The following is a 16,744-nucleotide window of genomic DNA, read 5'->3' on the forward strand; positions in this document are numbered from 1 at the left end:
TAATAAAGAGTTGCAGTAATCCAGCCTAGAAGTAACAAATGCATGGATTAGTTTTTCTGCATCTGTCTGTGATAGGATGTGTCTAATTTTTGTAATATTACGGAAATGAAAGAAGGCAGTCCTAGAGGTCTGCTTCATGTGGGAATTCAATTACAAATCCTGATCAAAGATAACTCCAAGATTCCTGACAGTGGTGCAAGAGGCCAAGGTAATGCCATCTAGAGTAACTATATCTTTAGACAGTGAGTCTCTAAGATTTTTGGGGCCAAGTACAAGAATTTTGTTTTTTTCTGAGTTTAACATCAGAAAATTGCAGGTCATCCAGGATTTTATGTCCTTAAGACATGTTTGTAATTTAGATAATTGATTAATTTCATCGGGCTTGGTAGATAGATATAACTGCGTATCATCTGCATAACAGTGAAAGTTAATGGAGTGATTCCTAATAATTTTGCCTAAAGGGAGCATATATAAAGTAAATAGTATCGGTCCAAGTACAGAACCTTGTGGAACTCTATGACTAACTGTAGTATTTATTGAAGATTCATCGTTAACATGTACAAACTGCGAACGATCTGATAAATATGACTTAAACCAGCTTAGTGTGGTTCCTTTAATGCCAATCTGATGCTCAAGTCTCTGTAAAAGAATATTATGGTCAATGGTGTCAAATGCAGCACTAAGATGTAATAATACAAGTACAGAGACAAGTCCATTGTCTGAAGCAATCAAAAGGTCATTATTAACTTTAACCAGAGCTGTCTCTTTGCTGTGATGAACTCTAAATCCTGACTGAAAATCCTCAAATAAACTATTGTTATGTAAAAAGTCACACAACTCTTTGGCGACTACTTTCTCCAGAATCTTAGAGAGGAAGGGGAGGTTAGAGATTGGTCTATAGTTGGCTAAAACCCCTGGGTCAAGAGTGGGCTTTTTAAGAAGGGGTTTAATTACAACTACTTTAAAGGACTGTGGTACATATCCTGATAATAAAGAAAGATGAATCATATCCAGTAAAGAAGTGCCAATTAAGGGTACGACTTCTTTAAGCAGCCTAGTTGGGATCGGGTCTAACAGACAGCTTGATGGCTTTGATGTAGAAATTATTGAAGTTAACTGATGAAGATCGATAGCAGAAAAACAGTCTAAATATATATCTGAGTTTACATTAGTTAAAGTTCCTGAACTTGGAGAGCCACTGATAACTGTTGATGGCAGTTGGTGATTAATTTTCTCTCTAATAGTAATAATTTTATTATAAAAGAACCTCATGAAGTCATTGCTACTTAAGTTTATGGGGATATGTGGCTCAATAGAGCTGTGACTCTCTGTCAGGCTGGCTACAGTGCTGAAGAGGAACCTAGGGTTATTCTTATTTTCTTCTATTAGTACTGAATAATAGGCTCCTCTGGCGTTACGGAAGGCCTTTCTATAGGTTTTAAGATTATCTTGCCAAATTTAGCGATATTCTGATAATTTGGAAGAGCGCCATTTCCTTTCAGATTTCCTAGCTTTTTGCTTTAATTGGCGGGTTTGGTGGTTGTACCACAGTGCTAGTTTCCTATGTTTTAATAATTTCCTTTTTATAGGAGCGATAAAATCTTATGTTCTTCGTAGTGAGCCTGCAGCACTATCAACAAGATTATCAATTTCGGAGGGACTAAAGTTATTATGGGACTCTGTTAAATTCAGACAAAAAAAAAAAAACGAACTCCTTATAACATTATTTACAGAGACCCAACAGTACCACCATGAGCAAGCACTTAGCAACAGTGGCAAAGAAAAACTGCCTTTTAAGAGGCAGAAACCTAGAACAGACCCTTCGGTTCTAGGTGGGTGGCCATCTGCCTCAACCAGTTGGGGTGAGAGGGGGAGAGAGAGAGAGAGAGAGAGAGAGAGAGAGAGAGAGAGAGAGAGAGAATGGGGTGAAGACAGAAGGACAGAGACAGAGACAAAGGTGCACAGCAACAATAGTAGCAACAACTACACTAATAGTAGTGACTGATGATGAACATGAAGAAGATGATGACGACGACAACAACAACGATGGGGGACAATGAGCAGTGATTATAGTAATAATTATATTAATAATAATAATAATAATAATAATATCAGTGATATTAGCCATGGCAGGCAAGCAGGACCATGGCAGGAGGCTCCACCAGGATCCATGAGAACCTGCGAGATGAGAAAGCACAAGAACTCCGAGGAAGAAGTGAAGTTAGTAACATGCATTAATGGGACATGAATGTGTGCAGAAAGAGAGTTAGATAAAAAAACTATATATAAATGAATCAATTATCAATGGTAGCAAATCAATTTTGGGCTTTGGGGCTTACATTCTTGTAATGATATAAAGTCAACTTAAAGAAAAAATGTGGAACAAATTGGAATGATATCACCAATACTTAAAATACTGCATATATTTAAGTAAACTCAAAACAACTGATTAATTCAACTATTCATTTTTGAGTTGTGTTATGTTAACTTTCTTATTTTATTAAAATATTCTGTTAGGATTTACAGTGTTTTTGTAAACTTTTACTTTGTTTTATTTGATTTCCTCATTCTAAATTCAGAATTAAAACAGAATTAATTGTGTTTGCATTTGTATAATGCTAAAAATATAGTAATGTGCATTTCAAATATTATCCCGGGTTCACTGAATTTTGTTTTTCTGTAGTAGCATTATTAGTTACTGATTATTGCATCAAATTCAGTAGCACCTGCTATAAACAATGCCCCAATCCCGATTCTCCAGTTGCTGTTACCCACAGTCCAAAATTGGCTCATCTGCCAAAAGTGTTTTTTTCCCAGATGGAAAAATAATGACCTCAAGTTTCTTCTCTGAACCTTCCTCTTCATATTTTAGCCAGGATCTCAGGGCTCCTGCTTCACGCCCTCGTTACTTTTCTCTTCGTCTTCATTTTTTCTTTTTGGTGGCTTAACGCCGGAAATGTGTTGACGCAAACATAGACAGACATTGTGTAGAACGTGCCAAATGCTAGCTGTATTATACGGTGGACAGTGAGGGTTCACAGCAGTGTAAACTTGGCCCTATGAGGCAATTCCAAAATTATTTACTGACCAAGCCCAAAACCTGCTTTTAACATTTGGTAAGTGTTAATTTAATACCATTAGTACGTTAAGTGAAAAACCAACTTCATTATCATTTCTTAATTGTTAGATTGTGGTATTTGTACACATTTATACACTGTAAGTTTTGTCTTTACAAGACTTCCATTAATTTCTAGTTCTTGTTGGACAATTATTCTATTCCAGGAGACAAACTGAGTACCAGTTGAATGCTGATGTTCGGTGTGTGTGTTAGTGTCCGGCTCCGTAAACAGAAACCTGTTATTGTGTCGGTGTCTCCGTGACGCACGCCTGGGTGGAGACCATGTGACATCACTCCTCTGGGGTTAAAGGGCGTTGCTGTGACACACCGTAACCATAACGACAGGGTTTTACCTCCTATATGTGTGTGTGTGTGTGTGTGTGTGTGTGGTTCAGCATTAACGCAGCAGAGGTGTGTGCTGTTGGTTTGAGTCACGTCTGAGTTTAATTCCTGCCTGATGTCATGAGAAAGTTTGTCTGTGAGAAAAACAGGCGACAAAGTCTGAACACACAAACTGAATATCACACCACAACACACTCGGAACACTGACTGATGCATTCATATATGAGTTACAGATATAAAAAAATTATTAATTTGTGTTTGTCAGCTGACAACAGCGGCTGTGTTGATACACATCTTTAACATTATTAACATTAATGAGTGACATGTTGTTTTCTTATAGAGCCCATTTCAGACATGCACCTGGTCACATGAATGTTGCTGTAATTTTAAGTGAACTCTAATGGATGGAGTATGAAAAAAATGTTGCAGTGCCTTTCTCACCCTTTGACACGGTAGACAGCGGGTCCTTGTTAATGAAATTACTAACTCTGAAGATGAAAACACTAAAAGTCATCTTCCAATTTTGATTTCCTTAAAAGACTGAATAATGACTTTTTTTTGTCATTAGTGTGCCATTTTTTTGCCATCGTCTTGATGATGTAACAATAGAGTAAACGAATGATACACAGAATATAATGACAGCTGTCATGTTTGGTTGTCAGCTGTCAACTGTTGTGGGGGGTTTTTTTGTCCCTAAATATTTTAGTTTGTTTCCTAAAGTAATCCAAAATATAAATCATACAAAAATAACAAATTTCAAACTAATGAGTATATATTAATTTAGTTATATATTTAATAATAATTATTATTATTATTATTATAGATGATACAAATGGGACAGAAAGAACCCAAATCAGGAATCTAACTGATTTAACTGTTTAGTTTGTTTCTTCACTTTTAAGATGAACGTGAATATATGTGAACAAAATAATGAATAATTCAAATGTATTTGTGTGTGCGTGCGTGCGTGCGTGCGTGCGTGCGTGCGTGCGTGCGTGCGTGCGTTGTTGATGTTGACATACATATTCAATGTTGATTTGTTACACTGCCTGTACCTTCAGATTATTATTAGCCACAAGGCTTAGGGTGACACGCAAAAACACGCATGCACACACTCACACACACACACACACACACACACACACACACACACACACACACACACACACACACATACACACACTCACACACACACACACACACACACACACACACACACACACACACACACACATCTATGTCAGTCAGTCATTTGTTTGGGATTTGTCAGATTTAATTCGGGAACATTAATCTGCTACAAGACAAACTGCAAACAGAAAGTTTGCAGGAAGTAAGAAGCACAAGTGTCCTCAGCTCAGTCAGAGAAGTGTGTTCAGCTGCAGTTCCTCTACTGTCCATGAGTTGCTGCTCCAGGAAAACCCACACTGTATTGAGGTGGTTGAAAAAGCCCCTACTTTTCTCTGCAAGTACAAAAGCAAGAACATTTTTACGCTCTTCTGACAAGATTTACCTTCCTCTGATGTGAATCTGAGGACATATTTTCTGAATAAAAATTCCATTAAGGAGACATTAAAGCTTAAAGTTGGGTGTGTTCAGATTGATCTACGCTCCACCCAGGGTCCATCCAAAATAGTGAAAGCAACATTATGTAAGATTTGGTATTTGTTACAAGTTGGCATCCCAAGTTTCAGAGTGCAATACCACTGTGGTAAATGTGGACAGCTGTACACTTGTATTTGTTATGATTTCAGCAAACATGACAGAAGCGCCATTCAACCTATTACAACTCAGTGTAGCATCAAAATTACTTGGAAGCAGTTAGAAAAATGACATAATATTGCTTTAAGTATATGGTAGTGTATTTGTAGTGTTGTCTAGTAAGAATATGCCTTAAACAATGGACTCTAAACAGCTGCTGGATGAAAGATGCTGTGTAAAACAAATGAAAACAGCAGTCTGGTCCTTTGAAAATATATTTCTGGTGTCAGCTGTATCACAGCTCTGTGTCAGTTCTGTTTTATTGACATGTTGCCATAATTTTGTTGTTGACCCCGTTAATGGTAATGAGCAGCTATTTGTTTTCGGCTTTTGGCCTGAAGTTTTTCTCTAAATATCATCTTCAACCTTGACTGCCTAATCGCTGCTAAGTGGGCTGAGCAGCTACGTGATGACCTTCAACCTTCAGAATGAAATACACTGAGCGTCGAAACAGTTTGATATTCTCTGATTTTCATAATCAATACTAAAAGATATGAAAATTTGTTTAAAAATGCATGTATTAAAAAAAGGTTAAAATGGGCATTATTAGTAAAATGTATTAATTAAAGGCACAAAAGGAATATAATTACATGCTAGTCAGCCTGTAGAAATGTTAAAAGACACAAAAAGAAAAACAAAAGTTTTTATTGTTTGCTTTTAAACCAAACTCTGAATGTAGGACAGCTCCTGTAAAGAACTGAAAGCTGCTGTTGATTCTGATTCTGACCTCCAGTTTGAAGATAAAAAAACATGTGAGGCGTTAGTATTTTTAGACGAGCTGCGACCACGACTCTGGATGAAATTAGTTTATGGCTGCGTGAACGTGTGCCCCCCCCCCCACACACACACAGACTCACAGAGTCAGCCTTGCACCGCTGGCCTCGTCCTGAGCGTGGCTCTGATCAGATCTGATCAGTTTCCGCTCAGCTTGCTCTCTCTCACAGCGTGAACACAAAGAGGCAGCAGCATAAATTTCCTTGCCGTGTTTTTCTCTGTAATTTCATGCAGCAGAGCAGCTGCGGGGCCTTTTCCTCCAACATCCGTCCATCTGACTGTCTGACCACGCTTCCAGTCCCAGTTGAGCAGGTCGCAAGATGAACGTCAAGAGGTTTATCCAACGCGAAGCTCAAGCCAACCCACACTGACATTAACTGAAACAGATAACGGCGCATTGAAACCACACTATGAGACTGTTTGCATCATAAAATGGTTCTGTTGAAAGCAAATATTCTACTTTTTAAAGACAACTGAAGGCCTGTTGTGAGTTTGGACCCAGATTGTTAGAAACCAGGCATGATAAACTTTAAACTTCCCTCTCAAACTCTCACTCTCACTCTTCTTATTCTTTGCGACTTGTGTCACTATTTGTGTGTGCAAACGATTGTCTTTATGTAAAGATATCAGAAAGTTTGCGCTATTATTACCACTGGAATGATTATTGCTTGATTCTATGACAGCAGACCTTTCACTCTGCCTCCCAGTGTGGCCGTTCAGAACAGCTATAAAGACATTTGCTTCAGTTGTGATCGGACAACATGTTGTACAAACTAGTACATTTCAAGCTGTACATTTTTAATTAACTGATAGTTGATTGAGGCCACCTGTTTTTGTTACCTGAGAATAAGCAGTTTTTATCTACAGATGCCACAGGTCACCTTCCATGATGAACTGCCATGTTTCTACAGTACCCCACAAGGGACAAACGAAACACTGACTGTAGATAGGGCCGTTCACGTTTGCGTGTTGAATTTGCAACCACGCCAATAGATGCCACTAAATCCTACAGCCTAGTTCTTTAAGTAGTAAACAAACATATTTTGCTTTGGTATTTTGGTGCATACCGGGCACATTAAGCATAGTAAGAGAAAAGTACTGCAAAAGTCAAGTATAAAATATAAAATATAAATTTATGTAGTATCTCTATGGTACGGTGGCCCTGAGGTGCAAATCACAACGGCAAATCAGAAAACACAACACAAAAAGAGAAAAAACAACGACAAATCAGAAAACACAACACAAAAAGAGAAAACACAACAACAAAAGAGAAAACACAACACAAAAAGAGAAAACACAACGGCAAATCAGAAAACACAACGACATTAACCAAACCGGAAAAGGTAGGTACCCTTGTCGCTGATTGGACAAAAGAACTGGTCCGTCCTTTGAACCGGAAACACAACACCGCCAGACCTATGCGTTCAAGTTGCCAAATCTGAAAAATGTAAACCACTAAATAAGGAAAATATTGTATTAATACGTCCATGTTAATGTGGGATACCTAAGAGAGGTAGAAACAGGGGTTCCAATAGTCCATATCTATGTGTTTTCTGATTTGCCGTTGTGATTTGCACCTCCGGGCCACCGTACTATGGTACTGTGTTTAATTTAATGTGCAAAATAATTAACAAGTAACACGCTAATTTTAAATGAATATTAAATCTATATTAAATCTGTATTTAACCCCAACACAGACATATTCACCTGTAGGCCACATATGTACTGATGTACTAAAAACGGACCAACTCCAGTTATAGGCTGGTGTCTTGGTCAAGGGCACTGACTGGAGAATCTAACATATATGTGTTCGATGTTGGGGGAAACTGGATCACCTAGAGGAAGGCCCTGCCCATTCAAACCCAGGACCTTCTTGCAGTGAGGCAACAGTGCTAACCACTGAGCCACCGGGCTAAAAGTAAACCGGTCTTAAAAGACTATGAATGATACACAAAACGTGAGGGGTCTGTCCTCATTTTCTCCTTGGTCTGGACCAGTATCTCAAGGGCCCGCTTTTGCTGTTTTCCCGTATCAAGCCTTCTGCTCTTTAGCTGTCTGCGTTTTGCTCTGCAGACTGTCAGATGGTTGGCAGCTATACTTGCTCTGCTTCCATCATTTTTCTAGCAGATTCTGCTGCTGTTGGCGTTGGTCAGTGGTTCCTGCTGATCGGATGTTCTTATAGAGTGTACAGTCCACCCTTCTATACCCGACCTCCCTTTTGAAGAGCCTCCCTGGACTGAAGGGTGTATTTGACTGTTTGGATGGCTATGAATGTTGAGATGTGCATGTTTCCGCTTCTGGGGTCGATGATCTCATTCATCAGGCTGAAAGATGACTTTGAGCTGGGTTCATGAAAGATGCAGAGGGCACATTTGACCATTGCACTGAGGGGTGGGTACTTACCTTTCGATGTTCTCTCCTTACTTGAACCTGGCCAGGCACAGATCATAGTTGTATGATCTTTTGGAGAATATCACTGCCAGCTGCTAAGAGGTGGCCCAGCATTCCATTCAACTTATTGGTTGGCTGGATGGTTGCCTGAGTGGCCTCTCAGCAGTGGGTCTGGCCTTCTGCATACAGCCAGTGGTGTAGACTTTTCTCACCATTTCCCATGAAAGGCTTTAGTCGCTGAAATATAGTACATTACATTACCATGTTTTCTCAAAACAATGACAATTTTTTTTTTCAAATGTTGTTTGGATACTAGTAGCATGATTGGGATTCCTGGTTCTGAATGTGTCTGCTTCATGTCCCGATACATCTCCTTGGCATGCAGCGGCATGTTATCCCTCAGCACCATCACTCCCAGAGCCCTGGGTAACACTTGAGTGAGGTGTTCCCCTTTCAGGAAGCAAGCCAGGAACAGCTCAATCTGCTTGTCATGGAGTTTGTGCACCAACGTCTCCCTGTGCAAGTAAAACACACTGCTGTGAAATAGAAGACACACCACTGGATACACAAGTTCTGTCAACAGTTGCCTTTAATGTCACAGAAACACCCACTTGGAAAAACATGATGTATCCCTTCATGTTTACGACTCAATTCTATAAAAGTACCTTTCGGTTGAGGTCCTCATGTAGGGACGGGATTCTGGCTCTTGATGTTTGATGGACAGTGTACTGTATACATGATTCCCAGAGGCTCTCTATAAAGCTGGTCTTCTGTGCTTAGATAGCCAAAATAGAGAATCTTGTTCGCTGGCAGCATTATGTATGTTGTCACTGATGGGCACAACCCCACTCTGAGGGACCTTTGACTGCCCTAAATGAACAGTGGAGCAAAATGTGGCATAGTTTTCCAAAAAAGGTGCCATTTTCAGATTATGGATTGGGCCTTTAAGCAGTGTAGCAGGAACAGAGAGCTGGTAGTCAGAGCTAACCACCCACGAGCAGCTGCTGTGAGACCATCGTCATATATAAAGATGGACAAAAGTGAAACTTAAACATCTTGGTGGCCCCCTGGTGGCTCACTGCAGTATAGGTCATAAAGCTGGGACATGGGCGAAACTAAAAAATCAAAGCACACATCAAATACATTTTTCCCAAAGAGGGTTTCTGGCATTTTATATAGCTCTTATCACACTGATTTAAGTTAAAGTTAAATTTTTTCTGATCAGTTTGGTTTTAAGCCATAAAAAGGGGGTGTTTCGTCATGATTGTCAGCACAGTCCTGCTTGTGACTGAGTCGGCCGGGCATATGGGCGGGGCCTCAATACCACAGCACCAACCCCAGACTCTGGCTCCTAATGATGTCACCAGAGCAGCGGCCGTATCTGGGATATTATGGCTTAATTTTTGTATAGTGGGAGGAAAGTAGACACACAGCCTCCATCTTTTCTTATGTTGATGTCTGCACTGGAAACACAGAGTCCACTGTCGCAGATTCATGGCTGTTTGTAAAAGTTTCTGTGTGGTACCTGTGTTGTAGCTGAGCTAAGTGCTCAGAGAGGCTAACTCTCTCGTAGTATATGTCCAGGGGGGACTGTCAGTGTGGGATCAAGATAAAGATTGCAGTCTGGTGCTTCTACAGTGTTGAGGGTGTACTGTAGCAGAAAAGAAAAATACTAATAAGAGAGTTAGCAAAGACTAAAATACTTTGAAAATGAGCAAAGCAGTTTCACAGACTCCAACTTTCACAAAGCGGAAGCTGGGGGAGGTAGGCTGCCCTTCTCTGATTAGCTATGGCGTTAAAACAGTTTTTATATACATTTCATGACAAAGAGTTGCAAGAGGTGTCAACACTGTCAGCATTGGCCTTACATTCTCAGAACAATAGAGAGCCGGTCGAGCCATTTTCAACCCACAAAATGCAGATTTTTGTAACTTTGGTAATAATGCTAATTTTAATACCAGTATTGATGTGTTTCATTCTAGTATAGTCATATAATTTAGTTTACAGCTCAAAGAACACGTTTTAGGGTGGAGCACCAATTTAAAGCTAACTGCATCAGGCCTATACCTTCATAAAGGTAACGCTTCATTTACTCAAGAAAAAGTTGGCTCTGAACAGTTCCCTCTTTCACTTCACATTGGACTCTGTAATGTTGCCCTGTGTGTCTGTTAAATGTGGAAATAAATTAGCTGACATTGAGGATGTGGACATTTACACCCTGCTGCTGTGACAAAGTATGAAAGGTACCACAATCCCAAAAGATTAAACTTTTCTGTTTCACTTCTGTGCTTCTCTTATTCCCTTTGTTCCCTGTTTCTCCTTCTTCTTCTCCACTTATCACATCTATTCTTTCTTTCATTCTCTCCTTTTCATTTCTTCATGTATCTTGTTCAAGTTTTTCATCCTGTCTTTCCTTCTCATTTCCCCTCTTCAATTCTTTATTCCCTTTTTAACTTGTGAATTTTTCTTCCTTCTTTTCAGAGGTGGTCAGAGGTTCCTGGCTGTCAGAGTCTCCTCAGTGCTGGCCCCATTGCTCTGGTTAGTAATCCATCTTTGCCTCTACTGGTTGAGCAGGTTTAGTGCCTTGCTCCAAGGTGTCTTGGCTCCACTTCAACTCCTTTACTTTCCCCCTGTTTCCTCCTTACAAGTTTCCAGCTGGTGTTTGGCTCGGCTGCGTGGATTTATTTAGTGTCTGCAGATTGATCACACTGGTTTGTATTTAACCTACTTAGGCAGAGAGCGAGCGCACTAAGCTGAGCCCCCTGCAGGATTTAACATTTCCAACTGTCAGGACGAATTAACCGGCACTAATACCACTTTCATCCCTCGCCGGGTTCCTTCAGTGGAGTGACTCACAGCTCTGTAACGCCGAGCAGGAGGATGTTGGAGCGTTTCTGAGAGTGATTCTTTTAAACATCCATGTTGATTAGACTGTGATCTTCTCCCAGGGGCTTCGAGAAGAAGAAAAAAACATGAGGGATTGATTTAGAAAAAGACAATTATTAACCAATGTGTTTTTAATTACAGGATCCAGGATTATGTATTATTTTCTCGATTACACGTTTGATCGTTCAAAGACACTTCTGGTCATTAAATCTGTGTGTAAAGAGACAACATCAACAAGTGTGGTCCCAAAGATGATCATTTTTTACTTGCTGGCTTGCACACACAAGATCCATATCTTGTATTAATTCAATATATTTTGTTCAAAAGTTATATTGCAAGATACTGGATCAATTTCTAGTGCTCACAAGTTATTATTATGTACAGATGAGGGGACAACCTGCGTGAACAAAATATTAACACCATATATTGTGCAGACAAAGAATTAGGGTTTTAGGTTTTCTTGTGCTAAAGATAGAAAATATAATTTCTAACTGTGAAGAAACTGACCTTGAGAAGAAATTTATCATAGAAACAAAACATCCCCATCCTCTCAAGAAACTTTTGTCTATAGTTGAGTGCAGAAAACAATGTTCCTCTGAGCAGGTGTCTCCCAAGAGCCTGGTGGGTGGAGTCGGGTCATCGTCGAGATCCAGTTCATCTGGTCTGGTGGCAAGACTATGTAGGCTGGAGGCGATTTGTTTTCGTTGTATTTAACTTAATTTGTCTTTTAGTAAAAATTAACTTATTTTTAGTTACAACTTTTCCCCTTCTTTGTCCAGCCTTGGTTGTTCTTAAAAGAAGTGAACAAAAAAGTATTTCAACCTGTTTCTAGTAACAATCTGTGTTTGTATCTTGAAACAAGACAAAATAAGGGATGTCACTGCTGAAGAAGAAAGAAGAAGAAGAAAAAGAACACCAGAAAGATGAATAAAAATAGAAGTTAAAATCTTGATCAAAACTCCCTATGCAACAATCTAATATACAGCTGCCAATTTAAGCTGAATTTAAACACGTTAAAAAAAGACCCTACACAAAGATAGTCTGCACTTCCTCGTGTTATGTGTGGTACTTTCTGTATGTGTGAATGTAGAATTAGTCTTGTTTTCATTTGTTTTAAGTTACACAAAAATGACTTCTTAATTCATAAGGAGATTTTTGAACATGAACAGTTTGGATTTGACTTTTAAGAGAATATTTGATATCTTTTAATCTGAAATAAGAAGATTCAAGAGATTCTCTTTTGCACTGCAATTTTTATAAAAGAGGTTTAATTCCTTCAGAATTTGAAGCTAGTTTACAGTCATCAGATTGATGTGAAATGAAGGGTTGCTTTAATTTAAATGTCTAAAAAGGCTTTTTGATGTTAAATATGCATGAGGACAAAATGAAAGGATTGAACACAGAGGATTTTTGTCTTTTTGCATCTTTAATCAGAATCAGATCTCAATATCGTCAGACTGATTCTTGTATTTTCTCTTATCTGAGTTGTACTGATTTTTACTGGTTTTCTGTCTTCTGGAGGATTAAAGGTTACAATCACTTTTCCCCCGAAGGCCAGAGACATGCCGTGGGTGAAACCATTAAGATTAAAAAACTAAATTATACATTAAAAGCTTGTTTAATTACAGAGACAGACAAACCACTGCCACCACCTTATTTTCATCAAACTGTGTCAAATTTAAATAAGCCCCTCTCTCTCTTCCAAATCCAAGAAGAAAAAAAAACACCTCCCTGAATTATAGATGAGCGTGAAGAGGATTAATTATAGCGCAGTAAAACCTGTAGCTAATGTGCTGCGTTCAGACCGACACTAATGCTAATGACAGAGACCGAAACCTCATATCTCCACACATGAGAGTCATCAGTTTCCTCTGCAGGGATTTAATTTTTTTTTATTGTTTTTATCTGACTCTCAAACTGACCTTGCAACCCATAATGCACACATTTATTTTAAATTTTTATTATTAGACTTTATCTCCACCTTCCTACCACATATAGTGACGTGGAGAACCAATTTCCCTTAAAAGCACCCTTTAAATATGACAAAACATTAAAGTCCCCCTCCAGTCAAAAATATTCTTGTCCCTACAGTGTGCTGTTTGAATGGTGTATGTGCAAAGTTTGACTCTAGAAGGATGTTTTCACATTCATCTATGAGGGGTCGTATAAGCCATTATTCGTGTGCAGGGTCGGGATGAATTATGGCTTGTACAGCCCCTCATATTCATCTATCATGAATTTAAGTGGCTTGGCAAACGAGCATGATTTGTAACATCACAAATAGTTTGGAAGTCAGTGCTGGTCCAGTATGCAACTTGTACAGTGTGATGTAGAAGTGAAGTGCACATCCACTGAGAATGGACTTTACAGTGAAGTATGAATGAATAAATAATTGGTAATAATAGTTTTTTGAAAACAACATATCAGATACAAATTATTATTCAAAGTAAAGCAATTTATATAAATGTTAAAACATGTCGGTGTTGTCGTCTGTGTAAGTCCTAGTTCACCAACCCTCTTGTACTAATATGGAACGCTGACGTACAGTATACAATCATCTGTGGTCTGACCTGCTGTTTCTGTTTATTAACTGCACAGCTTTGAATAGTACATCTAAAGCCATGTTTCTACAATTGAAATGTCATGGTACAAGAATATGATAATAAATATTTTTTTCTGGTGGAAAGGAATTACACCAAAAGGCTTAAAAGAAAAGTTTTTGTACAAATTAAAGCTATAATATGCTATAATACATTTCCACAATAAATATCTATAAATATCTTCTATATGTAGTTGAGTTGTGTACTTCCATTATCCCAAATGTTCAAACTCAGAGAAATCTGTCATTTTATTCAGGTAACGCGTTTCACCGGTCGCCTGTCAATGGCGTCATAACCCCTTTGTGCCTGCGCCAGCGTTGTGGTTGTCTGCCAGAAGCTGTCATACATGGAATTTTTATCCAGTCTGAAGCAACATTTTTACCATCCACTGTTTAGATCTTGGTGCTTTTTAACTCTAGATTTGAACCGGATGAAGAATTTTAGACGTTCCTCTTTGATAAAGCTTATAGTTAGGGTTGGCTCAGGTGAGTCCTGAACCATACCTTAGTAATGCTGCTATAGGCCTAGACTATCTGGGATTTCCCATGATGCACTGAGCTCCTCTCTTCCTCTCTCTCTCTCTTTCTGTACTCATTCATGTCCCATTAATGCATGTTACTAACTTCACTTCTTCCCCGGAGTTCTTGTGCTTTCTTGTCTCGCAGGTTCTCATGGATCCTGGCGGAGCCTCCTGCCATGGTCCTGCTTGACTGCCATCGCTAATATTACTGATATTAGTGTTATTATTATTATTAGTATTATTATTACTACAGTTACTATTATTACTATAAACACTGCTCATTGTCCCCCATCGTTGTTCATGTTCATCATCATCAGTCACTACTATTAGTGTAGTTGTTGCTACTGTTGTTGCTGTGCACCTCTGTCTCTGTCTCTGTCCTTCTGTCTTTACCTCTGTTCTCTCTCTGTCTCTCTCTCTGTCTCTCTTTCTCTCTCACCCCAACTGATCGAGGCAGACGACCACCCACCTAGAGGGTCTGTCCTAGGTTTCTGCCTCTTAACAGGCAGTTTTTCCTTGCCCCCGTCGCCAAGTGCTTGCTCATGGTGGTACTGTTGGGTCTCTGTAAATAATATTAAAAGAGTTCGGTCTAGACCTGCTCTATTTGAAAAGTGTCCTGAGAGGAACTTGAGACTTCCGGTGCGACGCTACAGCAATATGGACGCGTAGCAGTGAGCTCCCACTAGTAGGTTTGAGAAAAGTACCTCCTATCAATAGAAGTAGCTTTGAAAACATTTTTAAATCAAGTATGAAAGGAGGGAAACTGCGAAGCGGTCAGAGGATTGACAGGAAAATGAACAAAGCACAAGAAAACACGGAGGTGACCGAGTCTGCCGAACACGTGGATGATGGCGACCATGGAGGAACATCGACAGGTGAAGCTAACACAGCAGCTTGCATCCACCAAAACGCTCTGCTTGAATCACTCACTAAGGAGCTAAAAGGCTTCAAACAAGATATGAGAAAGGACCTGAGCGAATTTAAAAACGAAATTAAGAAAGCTGTGAAAGACGACTTCGCAGAGTTTAAAGAGGAAGTTTTGCAAGAGCTACAGATCCAAAACATTAACAATGCAGAGGCACAAACCCGGATAGCCGACCTGGAGTCAGCCTGCCTAGAGATGAAAGACACGCTGTTGATGGGTGGTGAAGCAGAACATGGAGATGCGAGACAAAATTGTCGATTTGGAGAGCAGTTCAAGAAGAAATAATATCAGGATCTACGGAGTGCCAGAAGAAAAAGAGGGGAGTTCAAGTCAAGTGAGTTTGTAAAAGAACTGCTTAAAAGCCGCCTTACCCTGCCTGACGGAGTGGAGCTCCAGATCCAGAGGGCGCACAGAGCACTGATCCCAAAACCAGCTGCTCCCTCATCCCGAGATCAATAATAGTAAACTTTTTACAGTTTCATGTTAAAGAGCTGGTTCTTAGGAAAGTTTGGCAACAGAAGATTGAGATGAACGGCAAACGACTTTACTTTGACAACGATTACGCGACTGACATCATGGAGAGACACAAGGCGTACGGGCCCATCAAAGCGGCGCTGAAGGAGAAGGGGATCCGGTATCAGACGCCCTACACGAAGATGCGAGTGCACTGGGATTCCGGATTGAGGATCTACGGGACAGCGGACGAAGCGGCTCAGGACCTGATTCGACGCGGAGTCAAGGTGACGGTGACAACAAAGGTGAGCGCCGCGACGGCCGCCGAGGAGCGACTGGAAGCGGTGATGCCATGGAAACGCACCATCGCTTCAGAGAGCGCAGCTCTGCGCGCAAGAGAGAGGCTGACAGAGTTCAGACGAGGCACCGAGTGAGAAAACTGAAATGAATAAGGAGATAATTGTGGTCCCGGTAAACTCAAACATTACTATTACGATATATTTTATTATTATTTACCTACTTGAATGAATATTTACTTTTGAGTGAGGGGTTTTGTTGAAAACATCCAACCCTGGGCCACACAGGATAAAAGACTCAGGACTTATGTTATTAAGTTAGTGAAACCGATTGGCAGTATGTAGTTTACACAAGCACCTAATGTTGGACAATTCTAGTAATAGTGGGTATCTTCTCACAACTAGGGAGGGCCCTCATAGAAATGAGGCACTTTACCCTCCTCCCACCAACAGGGACCTTAAGGGATGTCAAAACACATCCCTTCTTTTGGAAGTCATATTGTTATTGTTGTTCTATAGTTATAGTTATATTGTGTTTTTTATGTTCAGAGTTGGATTGCCACACAAATTCATAAACAGTAATGTTGGAGCATAATACCAAGATACTGTCGTTGAATGTTAATGGCCTGAATAATCCCGTGAAACGACAGAAGGTGATGACTAAACTAAGGAGGGATAAAT

At 39.7% G+C, this 16,744-nt stretch overlaps 1 long non-coding RNA gene across 3 annotated transcripts; it reads right to left on the reverse strand.

Moving 5' to 3' along the window:
* Nucleotides 1-4,711: 4,711 nt before the first annotated feature.
* Nucleotides 4,712-16,080, reverse strand: LOC127371011 (uncharacterized). Of its 3 annotated transcripts, none has more exons than XR_007886336.1 (3): nt 11,777-16,080; nt 9,049-11,334; nt 4,712-8,898 (listed from the first exon to the last, which is right to left on the reverse strand). It is a non-coding gene; the product is annotated as an uncharacterized LOC127371011 (long non-coding RNA). The 3 variants fall into 3 exon arrangements; XR_007886337.1 differs by having other exon boundaries at nt 4,712-6,369; nt 7,344-11,334; XR_007886335.1 differs by having other exon boundaries at nt 4,712-11,334.
* Nucleotides 16,081-16,744: the final 664 nt, after the last annotated feature.

This window comes from Dicentrarchus labrax, unplaced genomic scaffold (genome assembly GCF_905237075.1).
Source record: "Dicentrarchus labrax unplaced genomic scaffold, dlabrax2021, whole genome shotgun sequence".
In the NCBI taxonomy this organism is placed as follows: Eukaryota; Metazoa; Chordata; class Actinopteri; family Moronidae; genus Dicentrarchus; species Dicentrarchus labrax.